The sequence below is a fragment of the Ambystoma mexicanum genome, chromosome 3p, assembly GCF_040938575.1.
Source record: "Ambystoma mexicanum isolate Mex_15411 chromosome 3p, UKY_AmexF1_1, whole genome shotgun sequence".
Lineage (NCBI taxonomy): Eukaryota > Metazoa > Chordata > Amphibia > Caudata > Ambystomatidae > Ambystoma > Ambystoma mexicanum.
In genome coordinates, this window is record NC_090925.1 from 5445910 (window position 1) to 5468257 (window position 22348).

Consider the following 22348-nt stretch of genomic DNA (forward strand, 5'->3'; position numbering starts at 1 on the left):
TCATACCTGGATCGCAACAACCCTTGACGACATCGCCAAAGAAAAGCCCTTCACGCCATCACGCAAGAAAACTACAGCAAAATGGTTCACCCCACTACTCAACGCCATGAAAAGGAAAAACCGAAAACTAGAATCTGAATGGAGGAACAAAAACAACACCGCAAACAAATTGAAATACCTACAACAGATCCGCGCATATAAAAAGGAAATACAAAAAGCAAAGAGAAAACATTACGACAACCGAATCTTCAGAGCACCAAACGCTCAAAAAGAACTATTCAAAACCATAAACGAAATAAAAAACCCACCGGCCTACAACAACACGCCAATCCCATCGACGAAACTTTGCGAGGACCTCGGACACCACTTCAAAAACAAAATAACCTCCATCCAACACACCATACAAAACAGACCAAGCGTTCACAGCTCAAACCCCACCAACGCAGACGAGGAACATGCAAACAAGCTACGTAACTTCGCAGAAATATCAGTTGAGGCTTTCGTCAAACTGGTAAACCAAAGCAACAAATCGGGCTCTCCAGAAGACCCGTTCCCCCCGGGACATATACAAAACAATTCTCAAACAAGGAACCCCCATGGAATACCACAGGAACCTCCTCAACCTCTCAATCGCAACAGGTAAAGTACCGCAGGCCTTCAAATCGGCTTACATCAAACCACTACTCAAAGACACAAAAGGAAACGTAGAGGACTTATCCAACTACAGACCCATCTCCAACATACCCTACATAGCCAAACTGCTAGAAACGTACGTCTACCAAATAACCCAAGAATTCATAGAAGAGCATTGCCTACTAGACCAGGCACAAGTTGGCTTCAGACCTATGAGAGGAACAGAATCGTCTCTCCTCTCAATATGGGACAACCTAAAAACAAACGCAGACTCAGACAACAGCACCGCCCCGATTCTCCTTGATCTGTCTGCAGCCTTCGACACTGTCAACCACGCCATCCTCATAAATAGATTAGAAGGACTAGAGATAACAGACACTGCCCTACTATGGATCAAATCCTTCCTAACAAACAGAACAGAAACAATATGGATGAAACCTTGTAAATCCAAACCCAGAGTCTCCACGTGTAGAGTACCACAAGGATCATCCTTCTCCCCGCTTCTATTCAACATCTACATGTACCTATTAATCAAACTCATCAAAAAACACAGCCTCACATGCTACAACTACGCCGACGATACTCAAATAATCTTCAACATACAAGACACCCGAGAAGAAAACACCACACTAGAGAATTGCCTTTGTGACATATTCAACTGGATGAACCTCAACCATCTCAAAATCAACCCAGGCAAAACAGAGATAATGATCGTTTCAAAAAAGGGAGGAGACATCAACTACATCCCCTGGCCAAGAGAGCTCGGCACCACACCAGAACCATCATCAACTGTAAAAAACCTAGGGGTCCTCATGGATAACAACCTCACTCTGGAGCCACAAGTAAACTCAGTAATCAAGAAATGTTACTTCCTCCTGCGAGCAGCAAAAAGGATCCCACTGTTCCTGTCATTCGCCAACAAAACACTTTCCATCATCTCTCTGATCATGTCAGAGTGGACTATGCCAATAGCCTATACCTGGGCATGCCCGAACGACTTCTAAAAAAACTGCAACGCATACAAAATGCAGCAGCCAGACTCCTTCTCAAGCTACCCAGAAGAGAACACATCACACCTGCACTAAAAATACTACACTGGCTACCACTGAATCAGTGAATAAAGTTCATGGCCATGTGCATCACGCACAGAGCAATACACAAACAAGGCGCAGAATTACTAAGCGACAAACTACACCTACACCAACCGACAAGAACACTAAAATCAAGCACCGACATACGCCTGGAACCAAAACCTACTCCGAAAAAAACTTGAAAAAAACTCGGAGGATCGTCTTTCTCTCACCAGGCACCCAAAACCTGGAATGACCTACCTAAGAATATACGGAATACAACAAACCACCTAGCATTCAGGAAACTCCTCAAATCATGGCTCTTCAAAGCGTAACTACAACGGAGACGCACTAGAATGCCAAGACATTAAAACAATGATGAAAATAACTCCAACCTCGACCACTCTCAAATTGGACAAACACTCAAACCAAAGAACCAACCACTCGACAGAGCATAAGACATCATGGAAAATAGCCACAAAGGAAGGCTGCAGAGACTGACCACATATCTAGACCCACACGAAAGCCCAATTGACTCTCCCACTGGTACGTAGCGGACGAACATATCCAGACCGGCAGACGCATCTAGATAGACGTTGGCCTGCGTCGCATCTGGATAGGATCGATTGAAGGATAACATGCCCGCACCTAGAAAAACGTGACTGCTAACATGTGCCACACCTAGAGTTGTGAATACCGGCCTGCGTGGCGCTCGGATGGAGACGTGAATGTTAGCATGCCCACACCTGGACGGGTCTCTAGACACTAGCCTGCGCCGCATCTGGGTGGGAGTGTGAATGTTGGCATGACCACACCTGGATGGAGTCCTGGGTGTTGGCCTGCCCCGCGTCTAGATGGGAATGTGAGGGCCAACAAATGCCGCACTCGGACAGAACTGTAAATGTTAGCATGATAAAGGTCAGGTAACCCACTAACCAATATAAGCTCAAACTCTGCATACTTATCTCACTCAAAAAACTCACACAACCATCTCTCGCACAACAAGCCGCACGCACTTCACAACACTGCAACAACACATAAGCCGGAACAACAGCACACGCGGACTGACTCCGATCCGATGCTCGCACCAAAGCTCAGCACCCGGTGTATACCGAGTTGAAGCTGCCAACAGAACACCACTCCTCTCACTATCCTTCTCCCTTCTTCACCTTACTAACCAATCCCACCTTTATCGTTCACAGATCCGCCTGAGCGCCTGGGGACCAATTCCTTTGGTGACGGTGCACGGTACAAATACCTTTAACATTTAACATTTAACATCATCTTTTACATTGTGTCACACTGCACCTTCAGTGCAGTGACACCGGAAAGTCTTTCAGATTTCCCAAAGGTTTAAATACCTTCTCTGGGATAAACTACTGTTTCCCAGAGCAGTGAAGTGAAATTGACTTTCCTTACATATGTAACTTTATAGACCCAGCACAGACTATCTTACAATAGGGTGCTGGAGGGGTTACCTAGTATCCCCTTTGTCTAGCTTCTCATGTAACAATTTTATGTTACCCTTTCCTCACTGAATGGCTGGTGGCAGTGGTTTCGTTTTAACTAATGTGGTGTGCATTTACCGCGGGCTGCGTTCGCAGTGGCAGTAAAGCACCCAAGGGTGCCATTTTTGTCAAAATGCCCCTCGTCTTCTTTTTTCGCCATTTCTTTGTGGAAAGGTCCTCCTTGAGATTCAATCTGCGCGCCAAACCATGTTTGGTCCCATTGTTCGCTTTGCATTTGGCGGGATTCTTGAGAGAAACCCGCCTCTGGCTCCAGGTGTCTGGGGTGGGCAGGAAGTGAGGGAGATGCCCAAAACTCCCTGTGCTTAGTCTCCTAGGAGACCCAAATGCACTCTGTAGTGATTGGCCGGCTGACTGTCCGGCAAGGACAGCCACCTTGCTAGGCGACTGACAGCTAGGCTGGAATGAATGGGAGAGAACTGAATAAAAGGCACGGCTTTTGGCTTGGCAGGCAGAGTCGTCCACTGGACGAAGGAACCGAAGAAGAACTTGAAGAGGACGCCTGCTGCAACTCCTGGACCGTTGGTTTGCCTGGTAAAGCCCTGCTGCTGTGCTGAAGCTCAGAATTCGTATCGACAGAGAAGCCCCTGCAAAGGACGACTTCTCCCCTTGAGTTGGTGAGACCAGTCAACTCCAAAGTAAGCCACTTGGACATCCTTCTCTGAGCTGGTTGAATTTGCACAGAGTTGCTGCTGAAAACCATATAGCAAGGGAGAGGAACACCAGATTGTGTGTGTTGCTTTTAAGCTGGCCTCGAGCTTCAGGAAGATCCTCCAGACTCCCAGGAAGCAGGACTGACCAAGCCTGAGCCCCCTCAACAGAGTGCGGGACCCTAGAAGCAAGGAAAGTCCATCTCGACAGCCAAGAACTGCAGTGTTGCTATTTGCAGTAGACGCAAGGAGCTGAAACACTGAACAGTCACTGATTTGAAGATTGCCGGTTGCGAGCAGTGACCGCCCCATTGCAGTGCAGGAGCTCCCAGAAGTCCTCTCTCTTGTCCCCACGACTGAGGCCCAGGAACAGTGAGACCTGCAGAGCTGCACAGGAACAGAAGTCATCTGCTGCACTTTTATCTTCAATTCAAAAGGTACTGTACAAAGTAAGCACAAAACTAGATCAGAGCACATCAGTAACTCCAGAAGGGAGCTACATTGGCTGAAAATCGAAGATAGGGTACACTTCAAGACTCTAACCATCGTGCACAGATGTACTTACGGAAAAGCCCCGGCTTACCTAAAAACTAGGATTAAACCATATGTTCCAAGTAGAACACTGCGATCGTCCCACCTTGGTAAAATCTCAGTGGCCCACACAAACTTAAAAGCGGCCTAGGCAGATCCTTTCCAACCCTCGCAGCCAATCTTTGGAACAACCTGCCGGACCACATAAGACTGGAAATAAACTACATCCGTTTCCGCAAACTGGTGAAAACCCATATTTTCAAATAAACGACACCCTCAGTCTATACCTAGTTTCAGAGTAAATCTATGTAAATCCATTTGATCATCCCGCCTTCCTCGCCCAGTCGCTGTTTGTCTGTTCCTGTGTTCTTGTATCTGCGCCCCGAGGCTTGTGAGCTACCGGCGCATTATAAATATAAAATAAATAAATAAATAAATGAAAGTCTGAGAGAACTTACCTCACATTATAGAGGTGCTTGCATCTTCTACCCCTCACAAGTCTAATCAGCTTGTGGCCCTACATTTGATTGTTCTTTTCTTCAAAGACTCCTAAGACATTGTGCAAAGACTTTTCTACTTACCTACCAAAAGTGCTTCATCCTATATAAGACTTTTGCCCATTGACTTTGGCCTAGCCTGTTATACTGATTGACTCTGCTGTAGGAATCCAAAAGTATCTGCACTGCTTAAGAATATGCGTGGTCTCTTGTTGTTCTAATAACCTTTTCCTTTTACCAACTTATAACAGTATTCTAAATGCAAACAGTAAGATATTAATGTCCCCAGCACCCTAGCTATTGAAGTCACCTGGGAGTGTAGGTTGTGTCTGTGGGCCATCCCAAAAGGGTCTTTTCTGATTCAGAAACTCAGAGGGCCTCATTACGAGTCACCCGGTATGGAACTAACGGTGGCGGTAAACCCGCCGCCACCGTTGTTTCCATACCGGGTGATCTCGAGTCCTGCAGGCAGACGTGGAAACATCGGCACCATCACGAGAAGGTGCCGGTGTTTCCACTTCCCCATTCGCATTGAGTCCTATGGGACTACCAGTTGGGCCAGTGTCAGAGACACCTTGTTCTCCAGAGCACTGGACCACAGTCGCATTGCTCCTCTGCACAGATGCACGCACCCTACACCACCTCACTTGTTTCGATAATGCATGGTCACTGTGTTGACTGTCAGGACCAGCACACAAGGGAACCAGGGGCAGCATGATTACCCTTAAATCTGGCAAGTTGATATATTCCTGAGACTTCAAGAAGGACCGCAGTCTGCTTACTGTCAAATCTTGCAAGTGAGCACCCCAGCTTTTCAAGGACACATCCGTTACTGCCGTCAGTTATGGCGTGGGTTGCTGAAGCAAAGCCCCTTTGAGTAGGCTGTCTTGAAGGGACCACCATACGAGGGTCTGCTACAGATTGCTTTAGACCTGCGAACGGTCTGACATGTTTCCCTGAAACAGACCACTGGCAACAGAGAAGCCACTGAAGTGAATTCATGCACAACCAGGCCTGAAGCCGCATCAAAATGCAGGAGGTCATCAAACCCAGAAGGCGTAGAAAGGCTGAGGCAGGAGCATGTTCCTGGGATTGGAAGACATTAACTATCTTAAGCATGTTTGCGTATTGATCCTCTGGAGGAAAAGCCCTGCCCAGGATTGTCCAGGACCACCAGGATAATCGGAGGGACCGAGATGGCGAAACCTGGGCATTTCTAAAGTTCAGGGAGAAGCCCAAACAGTGCTACAGGCTGCATACATGAAACAGACCTGGGTAGGGAAAGCCATCTCTTCTGAGGCAAGGCACAAGCACTGTCAGCAGTTTGGTGAAAACCCAGAGAGCCGAAGAAGGTCAGAATGGCAGGACCATGAAGTGGTAGTGGGACAACTCCACTGCGAACCTCTAGTACTTTCTGTGCTCAATATGCATTTGTAAGCAAGAAAAGGATCCCATAAGCAGGGAACTACCGTCCCCTGCACACTTTCACAGGCCAATGAATCACCCAAGAGTTTAAAGGTAAATCTTATAATAGTTCAAGATCAGGTAAGTTAATTCAATGTAAAGCTGTAGTCAAAACATGAGATATTCCAATAACAGTACATAATACACTTCTCTTCAACAGTTACGTTAAATAATGTGACCCAACGTGTTTCGAGAACAATTCGCTTCATCAGGGGTATTGACAAGACGTTGATTCTATAAGTAATCAAATACAAAATGGTCCTGTAAATTCATCTGTTGTAATCTACTCCTCAGCATTCATAATCACACAATTAACCATTTGTATACTTCAGATGTCAACATATAAACTACCTTCATAGTCTCACAATCTTCTAATCAGAGGGATATAGAGCAGCGTAAAATCAGGAAATTCCAAAGGGATACCCTTGACTATGCCAGGGATATAGTCTACACGTGGCAAGAGTTTTATAATATCAACAGACTGACCCTGTTCAGACAACCCAGACAACCACCGACACCTGGTAACATCGATAGCAGTGAAGTCACAAGTGGGGAGGGGGAAACTACAAAAACAACTAAAATAAGTAGAGATCACACCTAACTCACAACCAAGATCTAGCACCTCAACCGCCACTCTGGCACCGGTCCCATTTTTAGAAGGAAGACCAGGAGAGGGCAGAAGAAAGCCAAAGACGAGTAACACATGATTGAGTCAATATTGATGACTATCTCATCTAGACAACTGAACAAGACACAGTTGGATACACTTAATTTGGGTCTATCGTTTATTCCGATGAATAATAGTTGGAATTTTGATGAAGAGGTAAACCTATTTAAGTTGATCAGGAAAATTGAATTAAAAGTATTTTTGGAAGCATTACTAAAGGTTCAAGAAAGGTCCATATCGTTTGACTACTTGGAGTTGAAGTTCAAGAGCTCCTTCCCTCCCCAAGTCAATCACCCAATGATAGACATGTTTAAACTTAAAACCACAAGGGACCTGAAAAAAGATCAATTATAGCCCTCATCTTTATAGTAAGATCAGGGGACACCAAATGCAGCTTTTGAAAGAACTGGCCGAGGACAGGACCATCGTTATGAAACCAGCAGACAACGGTGGTTCCTTGGTGATAATGGATACTCACCTCGATCACCAAGGTTGCCTGGGTCTACTACAGGATCCTATGACCTATCTGGTACTGGGTCATGATCCTACTATTCTAATCAAGAGACTGATTGAAGAGATCATTAATAAGGCCTGTAATTTAGAATGGATCACTCCACGAACAGCAGACTTCCTGATAAAAAAACATCTGATGCCACCGGTTTTCTATGCACTCCCTTAAGTACAGAAGAACCATACCAATCACCATTCTATGCTATAGTGGTGGCTACTGAAAGTATCTTTGAACCTCTGGCAGTTTACCTGGACACAGCCTTACAACCACTGGTCCAACTTAATTCAACATACTTGAAAGACACATACCATTTCTTACAACTTTTGATTGAATTAGACCTAGATGGTCAGAATGAATGTAAGTAGTCTCTATACATCCATCCCCCATGGAGAAGGCATTGAAGCCATGGAATGATTTCTACTTAGAAATGAGAATGTTCAGATACACAAGGTATTTGCAATGGAACTGATTAATCTAATATTGTATAACAATTATTTCAGGAACAATGGCACATTCCATCTACAAATCTCAGGAACATCTATGGCGTCCTCGGTGGCACCCACTTATGCGAACATCTTCATGTTCTATTTAAAACAAAATCACATCCTGCAGACACAACCTTGGTGTTCTAAAATAGTATTTTGGCCGAGCTTCGCCATCTGGAACGGTAACAAAATAGAATTAATAGAATTATTTGAATACCTCAACAACTGTCATGAACGGATCAATTTCACCCTAGAGATAGGGGAACCCAATCTACATTTTATGGATATACAACACATAAACCGCACCAACATCACACAAGGACTGACATCGATCCGATACTCGCACCAAAGCTCCGCACCCGGTGTATACCGAGATGAAGCTGCCAACAGAACACCACTCCTCTCACTATCCTACTCCCGCTTCACCTACTAACCCATCTCACCTTCTCGTTTGCAGATCCGCCAGAGCACCTGGGGACCAACTCCGTTGGTGACGGTGCGCGGTACAAATACCTTTAACATTTAACATACAGGTTACATACACAGAGGGAGGATTACTTACTAACATATGCAGGAAACCCACAGATGTCCACAACACTCTACACTTCAATAGTTACTATCCCACACACCTAAAAGAGAGTTTACCTTACAGCCAATTTTTGAGATTCAAGAGGATAATTTCTAATGCAGACACACTACAGAGAGAATATGATGTCATGACCGATCTACAGACATACTAGACAAAGCCATCACAAGAACAGAAATACACAGAAGAGAGGATCTTTTGAGGCCAGGTCCGAAGAACACAACGTTAAGATAATACATCCCAAGATTCTCGACACAGAGCCATCAAGTAAGCAGGCTAATTAAAACAAACTGGAATCTGATCAAACTTGATCCAAAGTTATATCGCCTGTTCCAGGAGCCGCCTCAAGACCTCAAAAACCCACGCAGAGATTGCTACAAAGATCTAACCCAGGAACTTACCCCTATCTGAACTGTCAACATTGCTCAAGTGTAATGAAAGGAGACCACATAGGACACCCCTACATGGGCAAAAAGATTAGGTCACGTGACTTTGCCATGTGCGACAGCAAAAAAGTAGTATATTCATTGAGTTGCCCATGCGGAAAATACTATGTAGGGCAGACTGTACGTAAGGCTAAGGCCAGGTGGACTGAACACAAATCCAACATAAGAACAGGAAATCTAAAATCACCAATATACAGACATTTCAGGGATAATCACCAAACAATAGCACAAATGAGATGGGTGATCCTGGAGATTGTACACCCACTGCCCAGAGGAGGGGACATGTCCAAAAGACTTTCACAGCAGGAGTTTTATTGTATTTATCATCTTGATGCAATTACCCCACTGGGTATAAATGAAGACTTTTATCTAGGACCATATCTCTAAAAAACTAATAAGATAAAGTAATTGTTTGAACACACATGCCCCTAGATTGTAAACTCTGAGGAGGATGGACAGCACAATTAGTATACAGACTAAATGTAAGGATTCTACAATGATCCCAGACATCTTTCTTGAACTGTAATAACAGTAAGAATATAATGTGCATAGGCATTTTGGGGCTGCACTTTATGAAGTAGAAGATTTAAGAACTGACGATGCATTTCACCTTTTAACATTATATGATTGAACTATGTTGACAACAGAGTGCACACCCGCCAAGGGATGAGTGCAGGATGACTGAACCAGTTATTATGACCGCATAACCAAAGCTAAGTAGTACCAAGGAACTCTTTAAAATCCTAAAAGAATTAGAATCCCCTGTCCCTCCACCTGATACTTGCAACAAAGACACTCTGTGGTGAACTAACATCCGGAACACGTTGCAAGATAAAATCACCATGCTTCAAAACAAAATAGAAACAAAAAAATGACATATCAGCAATTCTGACTCTAATCCGAACACCCCTGCTCCTACTAGCATTGCACACTTGCAATTTAACGTCACCCCCCCTCTCCATCAAAGAGGTTGAAACCATCATCATGAAGCTTAAACCATCTAAGTGCCATGGAGATACTTGTCCCGCTCCTATTGTCAAGGAGGCTGCGAAGGAACTTTCCCCATTCATCACCTCCTTCATCCATGCCTCATTCAAATCTAGCACAGTACCTAATAATCTAAAAGATGCCTGGGTACTTCTGCTTCTAAAAAACCTTCTTTAGCCCCTAATAATCCATCTAACTATAGACCTATTGTGACTGTGCACTTTCTTGTGAGAATCCTGGATTGAGCAGCCTACCTGCAGATACAGCATTACCTCGAATCAAATAATTTACTGGGTCTTAAGACAGTCAGATTTCAGACCTAGACACGGGACTGAAACAGGGCCGATAGACCTCAAGACACAAATCCAAATCCTTAAAGACAATGGTAAATTGGCCCTGCTTCTCCTTCTTGCCTTTAGTGAACCATATAAAATCCTCTGCCAAAATCTAACATCTGCAGCGCATTTCTCTGATCAAGCAAACGCTTGGATCCAGTCCTTCCTCAACAACAGATCCATGAGGGTCTTGGCGGCCTCAGTCTCTGCTGAACCCACACCGGTCAACTGCAGGATCCCCCAAGGGTCCTGTGTGTCCCCTACTCTCTATAATGTATTTACTAAGCCTCTTATTATTATTTTGCATTTTTAAAGCGCTCACACAGCCCGCGTGCATCGAGGCGCTGTTACAGGAATTGTTTTTTTTTGTTTGTCTTAGTTGCGAACGCGCTTACATACCCAGAGGTTTCTAAGCGCGGACCCAGGGATCGAACCTGTGTTGCTTCGTGTCGTCTTGCTTCCAAGGCGAGAACATTGCCACTGAGCTATCTTCCCAGGACATTTGATGAACTTGACTATTTGGGTGTCATTTATACGAATTACGCGAATGACACCCAAATACTCCTTCCTATCACCGGTGACTACATTACAGACAGTAAAACTCTAAATGCACCTCATTATACAAGCATGGATGGCAAAGCACAGGCTCTGTCTCAATGAAGAGAAGACAGAGCTGCTCCTCGTAGGTGCACCTGCTAACCTAAACTAACTTGATGAACATTTCACCTCCTTCAATATTGATGGTAATATAATTAAAGTTTCTAAGGTAGTAAAAACTCTAGGCATACATATTGACTCCGCCTTATCCTTAACTAAACAGACAAATGCATTGGCATCCTCAACGGCTTACACGTGCAAACTTATCACTGCATGTAGAACTTTCTTGTCACCTTCTAACTGCATCACAATAGCAAGAGCCTTAGTCCTCTGTAAATTGGACTATTGTAATGCACTTTATTTAGGGACCACACAACAGAACATTGACAAGATGCAAATCATGTAAAACAGCCCCATTAGAGCAGCCCTGAACTTCCCAAAGAAACAACACATTTCTGAAACTAGACACACCCTAAACTGGCTAGATATCCTGCAATGAATTGCATTTAAAACACTGCCCCTCACTCATAAGTGCTTATCTAACCAGGCCCCTAACTACCTGTCCAACAGCATAACTCGCCACACATCAACCCGACCTACTAAAATTGCCCAGACTCATTGTGTCAATATCCCACGATTCAAACAACAAAGAGAAGGGGGAGTCAGCTTCCCGGTCCTCGCAGCGAAAAAGAGAAACCCTCATACCTATTATTCAGGAGAAATGTCAAGGCATGGCTACTGGAGCTTGGGCCCAGCCTCATAGTATAACCAGGCCTTCTTGCCCAATTAGTAAGAGTCACTCTACCCACTTTAATGATATCCCACAACTTTTGTCTTGATCCTTCTGTGCCTTCCTGTCTACTTGGGCCTGGATGCACATTGCCTTGCATCTATTTGTACTGTATATACTTGTTACTTCTGACTTAGCTGACCTACCATTTGTAAATACACATGTAATTATCTGCCTTTAACTGTCTATGTATAACTACAACTGTCACTATGCAATATATTACTGTATTCATCTGTGACATGTAAGCTTAGCGCCCAGATGCCTATGGGCTTGGCACGCTCTACAAATAAATAAACTTAAACCAGGCACTCTACATCCCTACATAAGAATCTAGAGGAGGTAGACTTGGAACCACTGATAGACACGTGAAGCGGAGAATATCGCTATATTCCATCCCGGGGTTACCCTGTCTAGATGGGGACCTCCATTTTCCATATGAAAAACTTTAATGTAGAATCCAGAGTTCTGTTACAATACTACAGGTGAGATAGATTAGGTATGATATGCTTTACTTACCAGAATAGCATTTCTGATGATTGTATCTGCTTATATTCACATGCCGTGCATATAGTCCGACATCTAGTGGTAATCACAGAGTATTGCATCTCGTCTTTTGAGGATCGAAAGGGGGCGTCGACATTGGGTGTGCTTGTAACACTATCCGTAACGTGACGTGTAGTGTACCCAAAATCCTGCACGCGTCGAGGTCCCTCTGGTTGTGTTTTTTCTGCTGTGAGGGAGCCTTATGACTAACGTGATGGAGTACAGATAGAGAGAAAGCACTACGATGTCTATGTTCCTTCCATCCGAGCGGGGAGGAAGGGTGGGCGCATGTGAATCTAAGCAGATACAACCATCAGAAATGCTTTTACGGTAAGTAATGCATGTCTTCTGATGTTTGTTAATCTGCTTAGAATCACATGCTGTGCATAGACTAGCGAGCAGTACCCGGAGTTGGCGGTGGGTTAAGAGAAGGAACAGTAGAGAAAAGATATCTTAATACTGCCTATCCCACCTGGGAGTCAGATCTAGAGTGTGCATCTAGACATTAGTGTTTTGTAAAGGTGTGTACAGAAATCCAGGTTGCTGCCTTGCAAATGGACTCGAGGGGAACATTTTCAATGAATGCTATGGAAGCCCCAGGGCCCCGAGTAGAGTGTGCTCTAGGCTTGAAGGGCAGTTCTCTCTGGGCAAGAGTGTAGCACTGTTTACAATCCACTTTGAGATGGCTGATTTAGAGACAGGGTCCCCTTCTCTACCAGCGGCCAATGAAACGAAAAACTGATCAGTCTTTCTTAGTGATCTCATCTTTTCCAGATAATATATGACTGAACTGTGCACATTCACTGTGTGGAGGCTTCTTTCTGCCACGCTAGTGGGGTTCTGAAAAAGGTGGGTCGTTCTATTGATTGGTTCACATGGAACTTTGAAATGAATTTGGGCGCAAACCTTGTGTAACGCTCACCTGATTCCCACGGAGGCGCCGACCTGTTCTGGACTGCTATGACCTCTTCTAAGGTGATGCGCAGGACTCGGAAGACGGAGTGGACCGGAGCCCCAAACCTCGCCTGTCTGGCCCGTAGAAGAATCCTTCTGTAGATGGAAAAGGGGATTAACTGTCTGCTGGATAATGTGTCGGATTCCCCCCCTTCCCCCTCTCACACTCCTCGAACCCCCTCCGCGATTCCCCGTAGAGTCTCACCTTAGAGTCTGAAAGGACGAGCTCTCCATCCTGCTTCCGATGCAGGGGCGCGTTGATTTCCAGTTGCTTCACTGGATCTCGGGTTTGGTGAGTATTCAACTCCGCTTGACTTTTCCGATATGAGGCCGTAAGTATTCAGTTGCAAAAGTTCAAGCCTTAATTGTCCGTTGTCCTTTTCTCTATTTCAGATGCAGGATGAAGAATCCGCGTTGAGGAATGGATTCGCCGAAGGTAAACTCTGGTGAGTCTTTTTGATGGATGGTTCCCTTAGTGATCTTGCTTTCACCCACTAGTACGGAAGTGCCAAAGAAGCGGCGCCGACCCGAGGTGAGGAAAGATTGCCACAACAATAATCAGGTAAGTCTTAAGGTGGAAGAATCAGGCCTTCCTCGATCTGTTCCTTCGCTCACCTTTGTTTTGTCTTTTTTTCCCCTTAGGCGCTGAAAGGCGGCGGATGGTGCCAATGGTCGCTGAAGAGCCCGAGGGCGCCTCATGAAGGTGAGTGGAACACGGCGCTGCAGCGAGCGATGCGATGCGCTTCTAAAAATAATGTCTTTTCTCAGGATCGTCGGAGTGATGGTTCCGGACTCCGGATGGAGGTAGGTAAAGTTCAATTATTCACCTTTCTCTCCTTTCCTTCCTTTTCAGGTGTTCCAGGTTACAGGCGGGCGTGGCTGGAGCCAGGATGCAGGAGCAGACACGGTGAGCGTCCAGCTGCTAGATTCAGAACAACGCGAAGCGTGAGCTGCTGTCTGGGCGTGGTTTAAATAGCCCCAAAGTAGTTTGAGGTAAGTATTCTTCCTCAGCCACGCCAGAGTGGTAAAATAGTCCCATAGGTAAAATAGTCCCTTTCAGACCTCAAGGAGGTCTGGATCCGGCAGCATGGTCTGCATAAGGTAAGTCCATCCAAGCACTCCCATAATGAGCCTGGCGCCTATGGTGCCAGGACTGATGCCTTCTATGAGCCTGGCGCCAAAGGCGCCAGGACAATGTCCAAAGAGCCCCTATAAGGGGTTGCTGGGTCCCTGCCTGGGGACATGATGTCTGCTTTCGGGGACGCTGGGCCTGAACTGGCTTCCCGGGAGTAGGCATCATGACACCGTGGGTGAGTGCGCAGAACCACCTTATCTCTGTGAATTGTGACAAATGGGTCTAGAACTGAAAGGGCCTGTAGTTCACCAACTCTTCTTATTGATGTGACTGCCACCGGGAAGGCGGTCTTGTAAGTGAGTGCTTTAAGGCTCGCCTTATGCATAGGTTCAAAGGGAGATCCCATTAGTCTAGTTAATACCACATTTAGGTCCCATCCGGGTGCTGGGTTTGAAAGTGGGGGATTACGTCTTTTAACCCCTTCCATAAATGCCTTGATCACTGGGATCTTCCACCACAACACTTTCTTTTGGGACGTAGTATAAGCTGAAAGTGCAGCTGGACCTTCAGGGAATTAAAAACCAGACCTGAGTCTAGTAGGTGAGTCAGGTATAAGACAATATGTGTCGGTGAGCAGTCTTTGGGATTGAGGCTCTTGTAATTGCACCAGATAAGGAAGCGTTTCCACTTATTGGAATAGCAATGTCTGGCGTTCGGCGTTCTAGCCTCTTTAAGAATGCCCATGCATCTCTGAGGAAGTTGGAGGTGCGCAAACTCTATGACTTCAGGAGCTAGGACGCTAAGTTTAGAGTTTGCGGGCATGGATGGAGTGTTTCTCTCCTGTCTTGTGAGAACATGTTGTACGGGCAAGGCAGCTTCATCGGAGGAGAGATTGACATCGCCAGATGGGAGAACCTGGGTTGGCGGACCCACATAGGGGCCATCAGAATCATCCTGACTGGCTCTTGGTGTATCTTGTGCACTATCTTGTTGAGTAGGGGAGTCAGGGTAAAAAGCTTAGACACATTTCCCTGACCATGTTATTCAGAGACCATTCCCCTTGGAGCGGTTCTGGGAGTACCTGGAGGCGTAATCTGGGCATTGTGTGTTATCCAGAGTTGCGAACAACAAGTCAATCTCTTGGAAGCCCCATTCCGTGAAGACGCTGGAGACAATGTCTTCATGTAATTGCCATTTGTACTCTGTGGGTAGAGGGAAGTCTCTGCTGAGCACGTCTGCCAGAAGATCAAGTTCCCCTGGAACATGTTGAGACAGGAGGAAAATCTTGTGTTTGAGAGCCCACTTACAAATGTTCTGGGACAGTTTGGATAGCCCTAGAGAGCGTGTGCTCCTCCTCCCCGTTTGTTCAGGTAATACATGGCCTTGGTGCTGTCTGTAAGGATCAGGACCGTCTTCCCCTGTGGTTGTGTTTGGAAAGCCTTTAGGGCTTTGAACACTGCTAACCACTCCAAAAGGTTTATGTGTTTGGATGCTACTACTGGGAACCAAACACTGTGTGCCGTGTAATGAAGGAGTTGAGCCCCTCACCTCGTCAGAGATGCGCCCGTAGTGAGAATGGCTTATACTGCGGGGGTGGTGAAGATTTTCCCATTCAAGAGGTTTTCCCTCAACCACCATTGCAGAGAGAGAACGAGGGCTGCCGAGACAACCATTAGATCGTCCCATTGTCCGCTGGCCTGACACCATTGGCTGTTGAGTCACTCCTGCTCGGGGCGCATGCGCAGACGTGCATGTGGGACTGAGTAAATGCAGGAGGCCATCATCCCTAACAGTCGCATGGCTTTGTGTACAGTCACCTCGAGACTGGCTACATAGAGAGGAATCTGGAACAGCATGTTTTGAACCCTCTCGTTGGAGGGGGAAGACAAGGCCATCTTCTGTCCAAATTAGAGCCCCCAGAAATTGTTTGACTTGGCTGGGGTCTAGGCTGGACTTTTTCTCGTTTATTGAGAATCCCAGACTGAAGAGTAGATCTATCATCTCCTGGGTGTTTGAGAGGCATGTTCCGTATGAATCCCCTGTTATTAGCCAGTCGCTGAGGTAAGGATAGACTGGAATGGACTGCCTGTGCAGGTGAGCCGCTACTACCACCAGCACCTTTGTAAATACCCTTGGGGCTGAGGCAATGCCGAAGGGAAGGACCTTGAACTGATAGTATTTGTCCTGTATCATGAACCTTAGGTATTTTGTGTATGCTGACAGCATTGAAATATGAAAGTATGCATCTTTCATGTCCAATGTTGCCATGTAATCCCCCTGGGTTAGTACAGGGATTACCTCTTGCAATGTTGTCATTCAGAACTTTTGTGGTTTGAGAAATGTGTTCGCTGGGCGCAAGTTTAACACAGGGCGCATGGTGAGATCCTTTTTGGGTACAAGGAAGTACACTGTATAAATACCCTTGTTTACCTGTAGAACGGGGACGACTTCGATCACGCCCTTTTCTTTCAGGATCTCGACCTCTTGCAGTAGGATCTTCAATGTTCTGGCGATAAGCGTCTGGACGTTGGTGGTCGGTATCGAGGTGGTTGGCTGAACTCGATACAGTAACTGTGGGCGACGGACTTGAGAACACACTAGTCTCTGGTAATTCCCTTCCATGCATGAAAGAATGATGTTATCCGTCCCCCGACCGTGGAGGCATTGGAGGGGACCCGGATCGGCAAGTCATTTTTGATTTGAGGCCGGGGAGCCTCTTGGGCTGGACCATGCATGCCTTTTAAGCAAGGTACCTTGGACCAGCGTCCATCCTGCTGTTTCCGCAACGTCCAGGGTATTTTTGAGGATGTTCTGATTGACCTTCCTCCCCTCTGACAACCACCAGCAGGCGTGATCGTGTTGGCTCTGGGACTTCCTGCAGGCCCTCCTGGAGCAGATTCTACTGGACATCGCTATAACTAGCAAACAATGTAGTGTTGTTAGCTATCATAATGGAGTAGGCTGCTGATGTTGTAATGCACTTCCCCAGGGCATATAACTTCTTGCAATCCTTGTCTGGCGGTGCCTCAGCTGTAGAGAAGGGTACTACTACTCTCTTCCTAGTAGTTGTGACCACTAGGGAATCCGGAGTGGCATGTCCCCGGATATATAGCGGGTCTGTTGGAGAAGGGTGAAAAAGTTTTTCGACTCGTGAGTTTACAGCTCTTGTTTGAGATGGAGTCAACAAAGAGGGGGCGAAGTGCCTTTTGATAGTGTTCAACAGAGGTATTGCTTGACTTGAGGGTGGTTTTTCTTTTAAAATATCCTCTCCAAAGTCTGTGTCTTGTGCCGGCTCTTGAGTGGCAATCTGAAAGTGTTCAGTTGCTTTCTTAAGGATAGCATTGAATGCCATCTGCTCATCGATGGGAGAGGCTCATCTTAGTCTTAGAGGAGGTTAGGAGGGAGGATCTATACACGGTGTGTCTGAATCAGGGGTAGTGGACGGTGACAGCTATGGTGCCTTGCCTACTGGTTGTTCATCGCCCCAATCTGGAGACTGGTCTATTGTCTTGTCAAAGGGATTTTCTACCTGATCATAGGGGTCCTGACAGATATCCTCTGGCTCAGTTAGGTCAAACACCTCCTCTTCAGGAATCTGAATGGAAGTTCTTTGAAGTTTGGACATAGTAGGGTAGGAGTCTTCCTCTCTTGGCCTTTTAGGGGTGATGCTTTTCCGTGTTCATGTATCTCTCAAACCTATCTCTGGTCCATAAGGATGAACCTGAGGGGTCTGTAAGGGGAAAGGACTCTTCTTGAGAACTTGGGTTGCTTGGCGGTCGGGATTTGTCAGCCAGTGGACTTGGGTCCCTAGGCAGTCGAGATTTGTCTGACAGTCTTAGAGAGGGGTTGGGAACCCTTACAATATTCTTCCCGACTTGTCGTTCGACCTTTCCTTAGGCCTATTTGCCACTGAGATGATGTTTGCGAGGCTCTCACAGATCTCTGGCGTATCTGGGAGTGATTTCAACGGGTCTAACGGCTTTGTCATTGTTTTCTGCGCCACCAAAACTTTTGGCACTGATGCGCTCTTATGAGGTGTCTCGGCACTCTTATAATGTTTGGTGCTGATGCCCTTCTGACTTGGTTGCCCGGTCACATGCTGTATGGATGGTCGCAGGGAGGGCGGCTGATCCTGAGGGTCGGTGGGTTCCGTCAAGAGTCTCGGCATACCTGTTGGCGCCTGTGGCCTTCCCGACGAGTCCGGGAGGCTTGGGGGTTTGTGTGCTTTCCTTTACATGGTGTGTGTGTGTTCTTGTCGTCGGGGTGTTTTCTCCCCATAGCAGAACTGGTGGCCTGTCTGCCGGGGCTGGAGAGAGACATCTCGGAACTTGGCTGTTCGGCAGATAGGTCAATGGGCTCCGAATTGGAGCCATGGCTGTCGCTTACATCCTTGTCACTTGAGGCGGCTGCACCGGCGGGGGAGCTACTCTCAGCCTGCTGCATGGTGTAGTCCGCCCACCACTTTACTTACTGTTCTTTTATCATCTTCGGACATAAAAGTTGGCAGGCCCGCAGGACTGCTTGTTATGATCGCGAGGTAGACACTTATTACACCTCTGGTGTGTGTTTTTCCATGGATATTTGCTGTTGCAAGAAGGGCAAAATTTAAAAGGAGTCCTGTCCATATCTCAGGTTAATAGCGACAGCAAAACCAGAAGGGAAAAGTGGGGGGAGATGGAAATGCATTCTTAAAAAGATACAGAAGCCCAGGCCCCACTCTCTCTACTGTGTAGGCCTGGCCGGAGGGCCGAGGCCACACGGTCGACAGCATCGACCGGAGCACCAGCTGCCGAAATCTGCAGTTGTCTTCAGCGTTATTTGGTTTTGGTTCTGAAGTAGTCGTTGGTGAAGGATTGACGAATATTAAATGACCGGAGGTCGTGGACAAAGAAATATAACTTAGCAATTTTCGAGCTTTGCATAAGGCGACCAGATAGCTGGGGGACCTCGACGCGTGAGGGGTTTTGGGTACACTACATGTCATGTTAGGGATAGTGTTAAAAGCACGCCCATGTCGACATCCCCTTTTGATCCTCGAAGGACAAGATGCAATACTCCGCAATTACCACTAGATGTCAGACTATATGCACAGCATGTGATTCTAAGCAGATTCACAAGCATCAGAAATGTTTTTCTCTTTAATTTATATTTCATTTTTTATTTTTATCTTTACTATTCATTTCCACCGCGGTGGGGCATTGTAACATACAGTGTGCAGGTACACCTAACTTCCTATAATGATGTAGAGGGGAACAGCTAACTTTAGATTTGTTTACAAACGTGACATCATTGCCGTCATAATGACATGACGTCATGACGTTGTGAATGGACGTCACTATTTGAAGTGGCCATCTAGTCCTGCAATATTTTCAAATAGCGGGGAGAGATCACGGTAGTCAAGGGCTTGCGCTTTCACCATGATATACTGGATCGAAAGGCAACTCATAAGGTTAAGACCATACACCATTTAGTATAAGTTAATCAGGAAGTGTAGCATCCCATTAGGACCACCCGTCCTAAGAATCCTTTACTCTTTTATATCCGGGCTCACTAGGGGACTTCCCTTGAACTTTCTATGAAGCCATCTGAACAATCACATCCAGCATTCATTGAGGAGAAATGATAATTAAAATCCTTGACTGCATATGACGTTCATTCATCCTGGGTCACAAAATTCAAGGACTGGGTGAGTACTACAACACCAAAATCATCATTACCTGATAAGGGATCTAGATGTTCCCATCCACTCGACACTTAACATCTCTTTCTGATATGAATTGTATCCACAGGAGGAAGACAACGTTCATATACTCACGACATTGGATATGAACAACTTCATCCGATTTCACTTCGGTGTCAATACCACGCGCTAATACAGCAGCGGTAATACAGGACGCTAAATGGGATTTTCACCTCCAGAAAAAAGCTGGAGGTAAAACAGCCCATTTAGCGCCCCAACTTGTGATAGGGCCAGCCCATAAATGCGGTGGTAATACTGTTACCGCCACATTTAAGGGCTGCAGCTCAACTCCTTTTGAGTCCCCAGCACTCATTCTGCACACAGCCAATTCCTGCGACTGACCCCTCAGGCCATCAGAACGAGGGGTTCCAATATGGTTATCATGTTAGCTGCCCCAGGAATTCTAAGGAACTCTGGAGCACACCTGCAGGCCATTACACATATCCACAAGAAGCCTCCATGTAGTTCCACCTCCACTCTAGTAGTGACCGCCATGAACGTTCTGACAGCCAATGGGGAAGCTCTGGAGCCCCCCTCTCGGGAGGATAGCTCAGGGGCAACGCATTCGTCTTGGAAGCAAGACGACGTGGAGCAACACAGGTTCGAACCCAGGTCCGCACATATAAACCTCTGGGTATTAAGCGCGTTATAAGCCATTACAACTTGTTTTAATTCCATTTACTTCTAGTCAAACCACTGAAAGCATCCATTCATACAGCCATCACTATAAATTGCCCTCGTGTTTTCATTTCACTATATATTGTGAGTTAAGATAGTAGGTTATGGTCTGCCTGACCACAGTCTCTATGCCACCCTGGATGCCACCCTCTACAAGGGCAAGGCTCAGTGCTTTAAGACCTATACAGTGGTGATGTGTGCTGCAGAAAAGACACACGACATAAGACTTATTCTTTAGTCTAAATATTTCAGCATACCAGGTATTATTTGGGGGTGGTGTATTATTTGGGGGTGGTATATAATTTGGGACTAACTGTAGGTAGTGACTGTACTTTGCAATTTTGTAATTGGGTATTTATAACGTAGCGTAATACCCAGAGGTTTCTAAGTGCAGACCCTGGGATCGAACCTGTGTTGCTCCACGCCGTCCTGCTTCCAAGGTGAGCGCGTTGCCCCTGAGCTATTTATTTATTTATTTTTTACATGTGTAGAGCGCACTGCAGCCCAAAGGCATTGAGGCGCTTGTTGCAAGAAGGTGTACTTAAGCAGGATTACAAAACAGACAGTGGTTACTTGGTTATAGCATATGAGCAGGGTTACAAAGTACAGTTAGGGTGTTCACGTTAGGTTACAGTAGTGTACACGGTAATGGCTTGCTTGAGAGTTGGCAGAAGCAGTTAGGCAAATAGCGTTGTTTTGATGGCTTTGCGGAACGCTAGGTGGGAATCCCCTGAGGTGCGCGGGGTAAGCATTCCAATGGGCAGCAGCCATGGCTGGAGAGCTGGAGCCGCCTGCACGCACTCTGTGCTATCCTCCCTCCTGTGTGTTCAGCTGGACTGCTCTACCTCGCCTGCTATTAAAGAGAGGCATTTTCTAGCTGTTGGTTGGAACTGTTTTACTATTAGGTTTCCATCCCCCAGCAGAGGACCTTGCAAAAATGCCCCTGATACAGAGGAACCCAAAGGGCGAAGGACCTCAAGAGACATTCTAGCTTACATTTTCCTTTTCGACCCAAGCCGGTCAATAACCCGATAGAACTTACTGAACTGTACTTTTGATATTGCAGGTTTTGTGCGAAACACTTGGCTTTGTGGCAGCTGCTTCTGGGCTCCTCTAGGTTCCAGAGCGTAAGCCTGGACTTTGCCAGTCCCTGCAGTAACTGGAAGGTGTATGCAGTACTCTGGATTATCCCGAGTAATGGGACCCCTCAATGTCTCCTCTTTCACCTCCCACTGTTTGGGGTCTGGCATTGGCTCGTCTTCATCAGGTGTACTAGGGTTGACCTTCTGATTCCCTTGTGGATCACTTTCCCTTGGAGATGATTCCTTTCTCTTTCATGGCTGAGGGATTAGAAAGCCTGGATGAAATGTTGACGTCAGGTGCAAGGGAAGTCCTAGACGTGTGGCTCTGTGTCGCAATGCCTAACTCGGGCAGCGGGTCCCTTTCTGGACTAGCCGCTGTTTTGGCTTGGTAAATGTTGGAATGTTGTATGAAGGGGCCAGAGTGAGCATCCTAGTCGAGCTGCCACACTGCACAGGGTCACGATTCGCTCCTACATGGGCCAGTGCTCTAAGAGCACAACA

At 46.3% G+C, this 22348-nt stretch overlaps 1 protein-coding gene across 2 annotated transcripts in view; it reads right to left on the reverse strand.

The window, feature by feature from the left end:
* Positions 1 to 22348, reverse strand: part of EPHA1 (EPH receptor A1) — a 190301-nt gene that overhangs the window by 11678 nt on the left and 156275 nt on the right. The window lies entirely within an intron of this gene.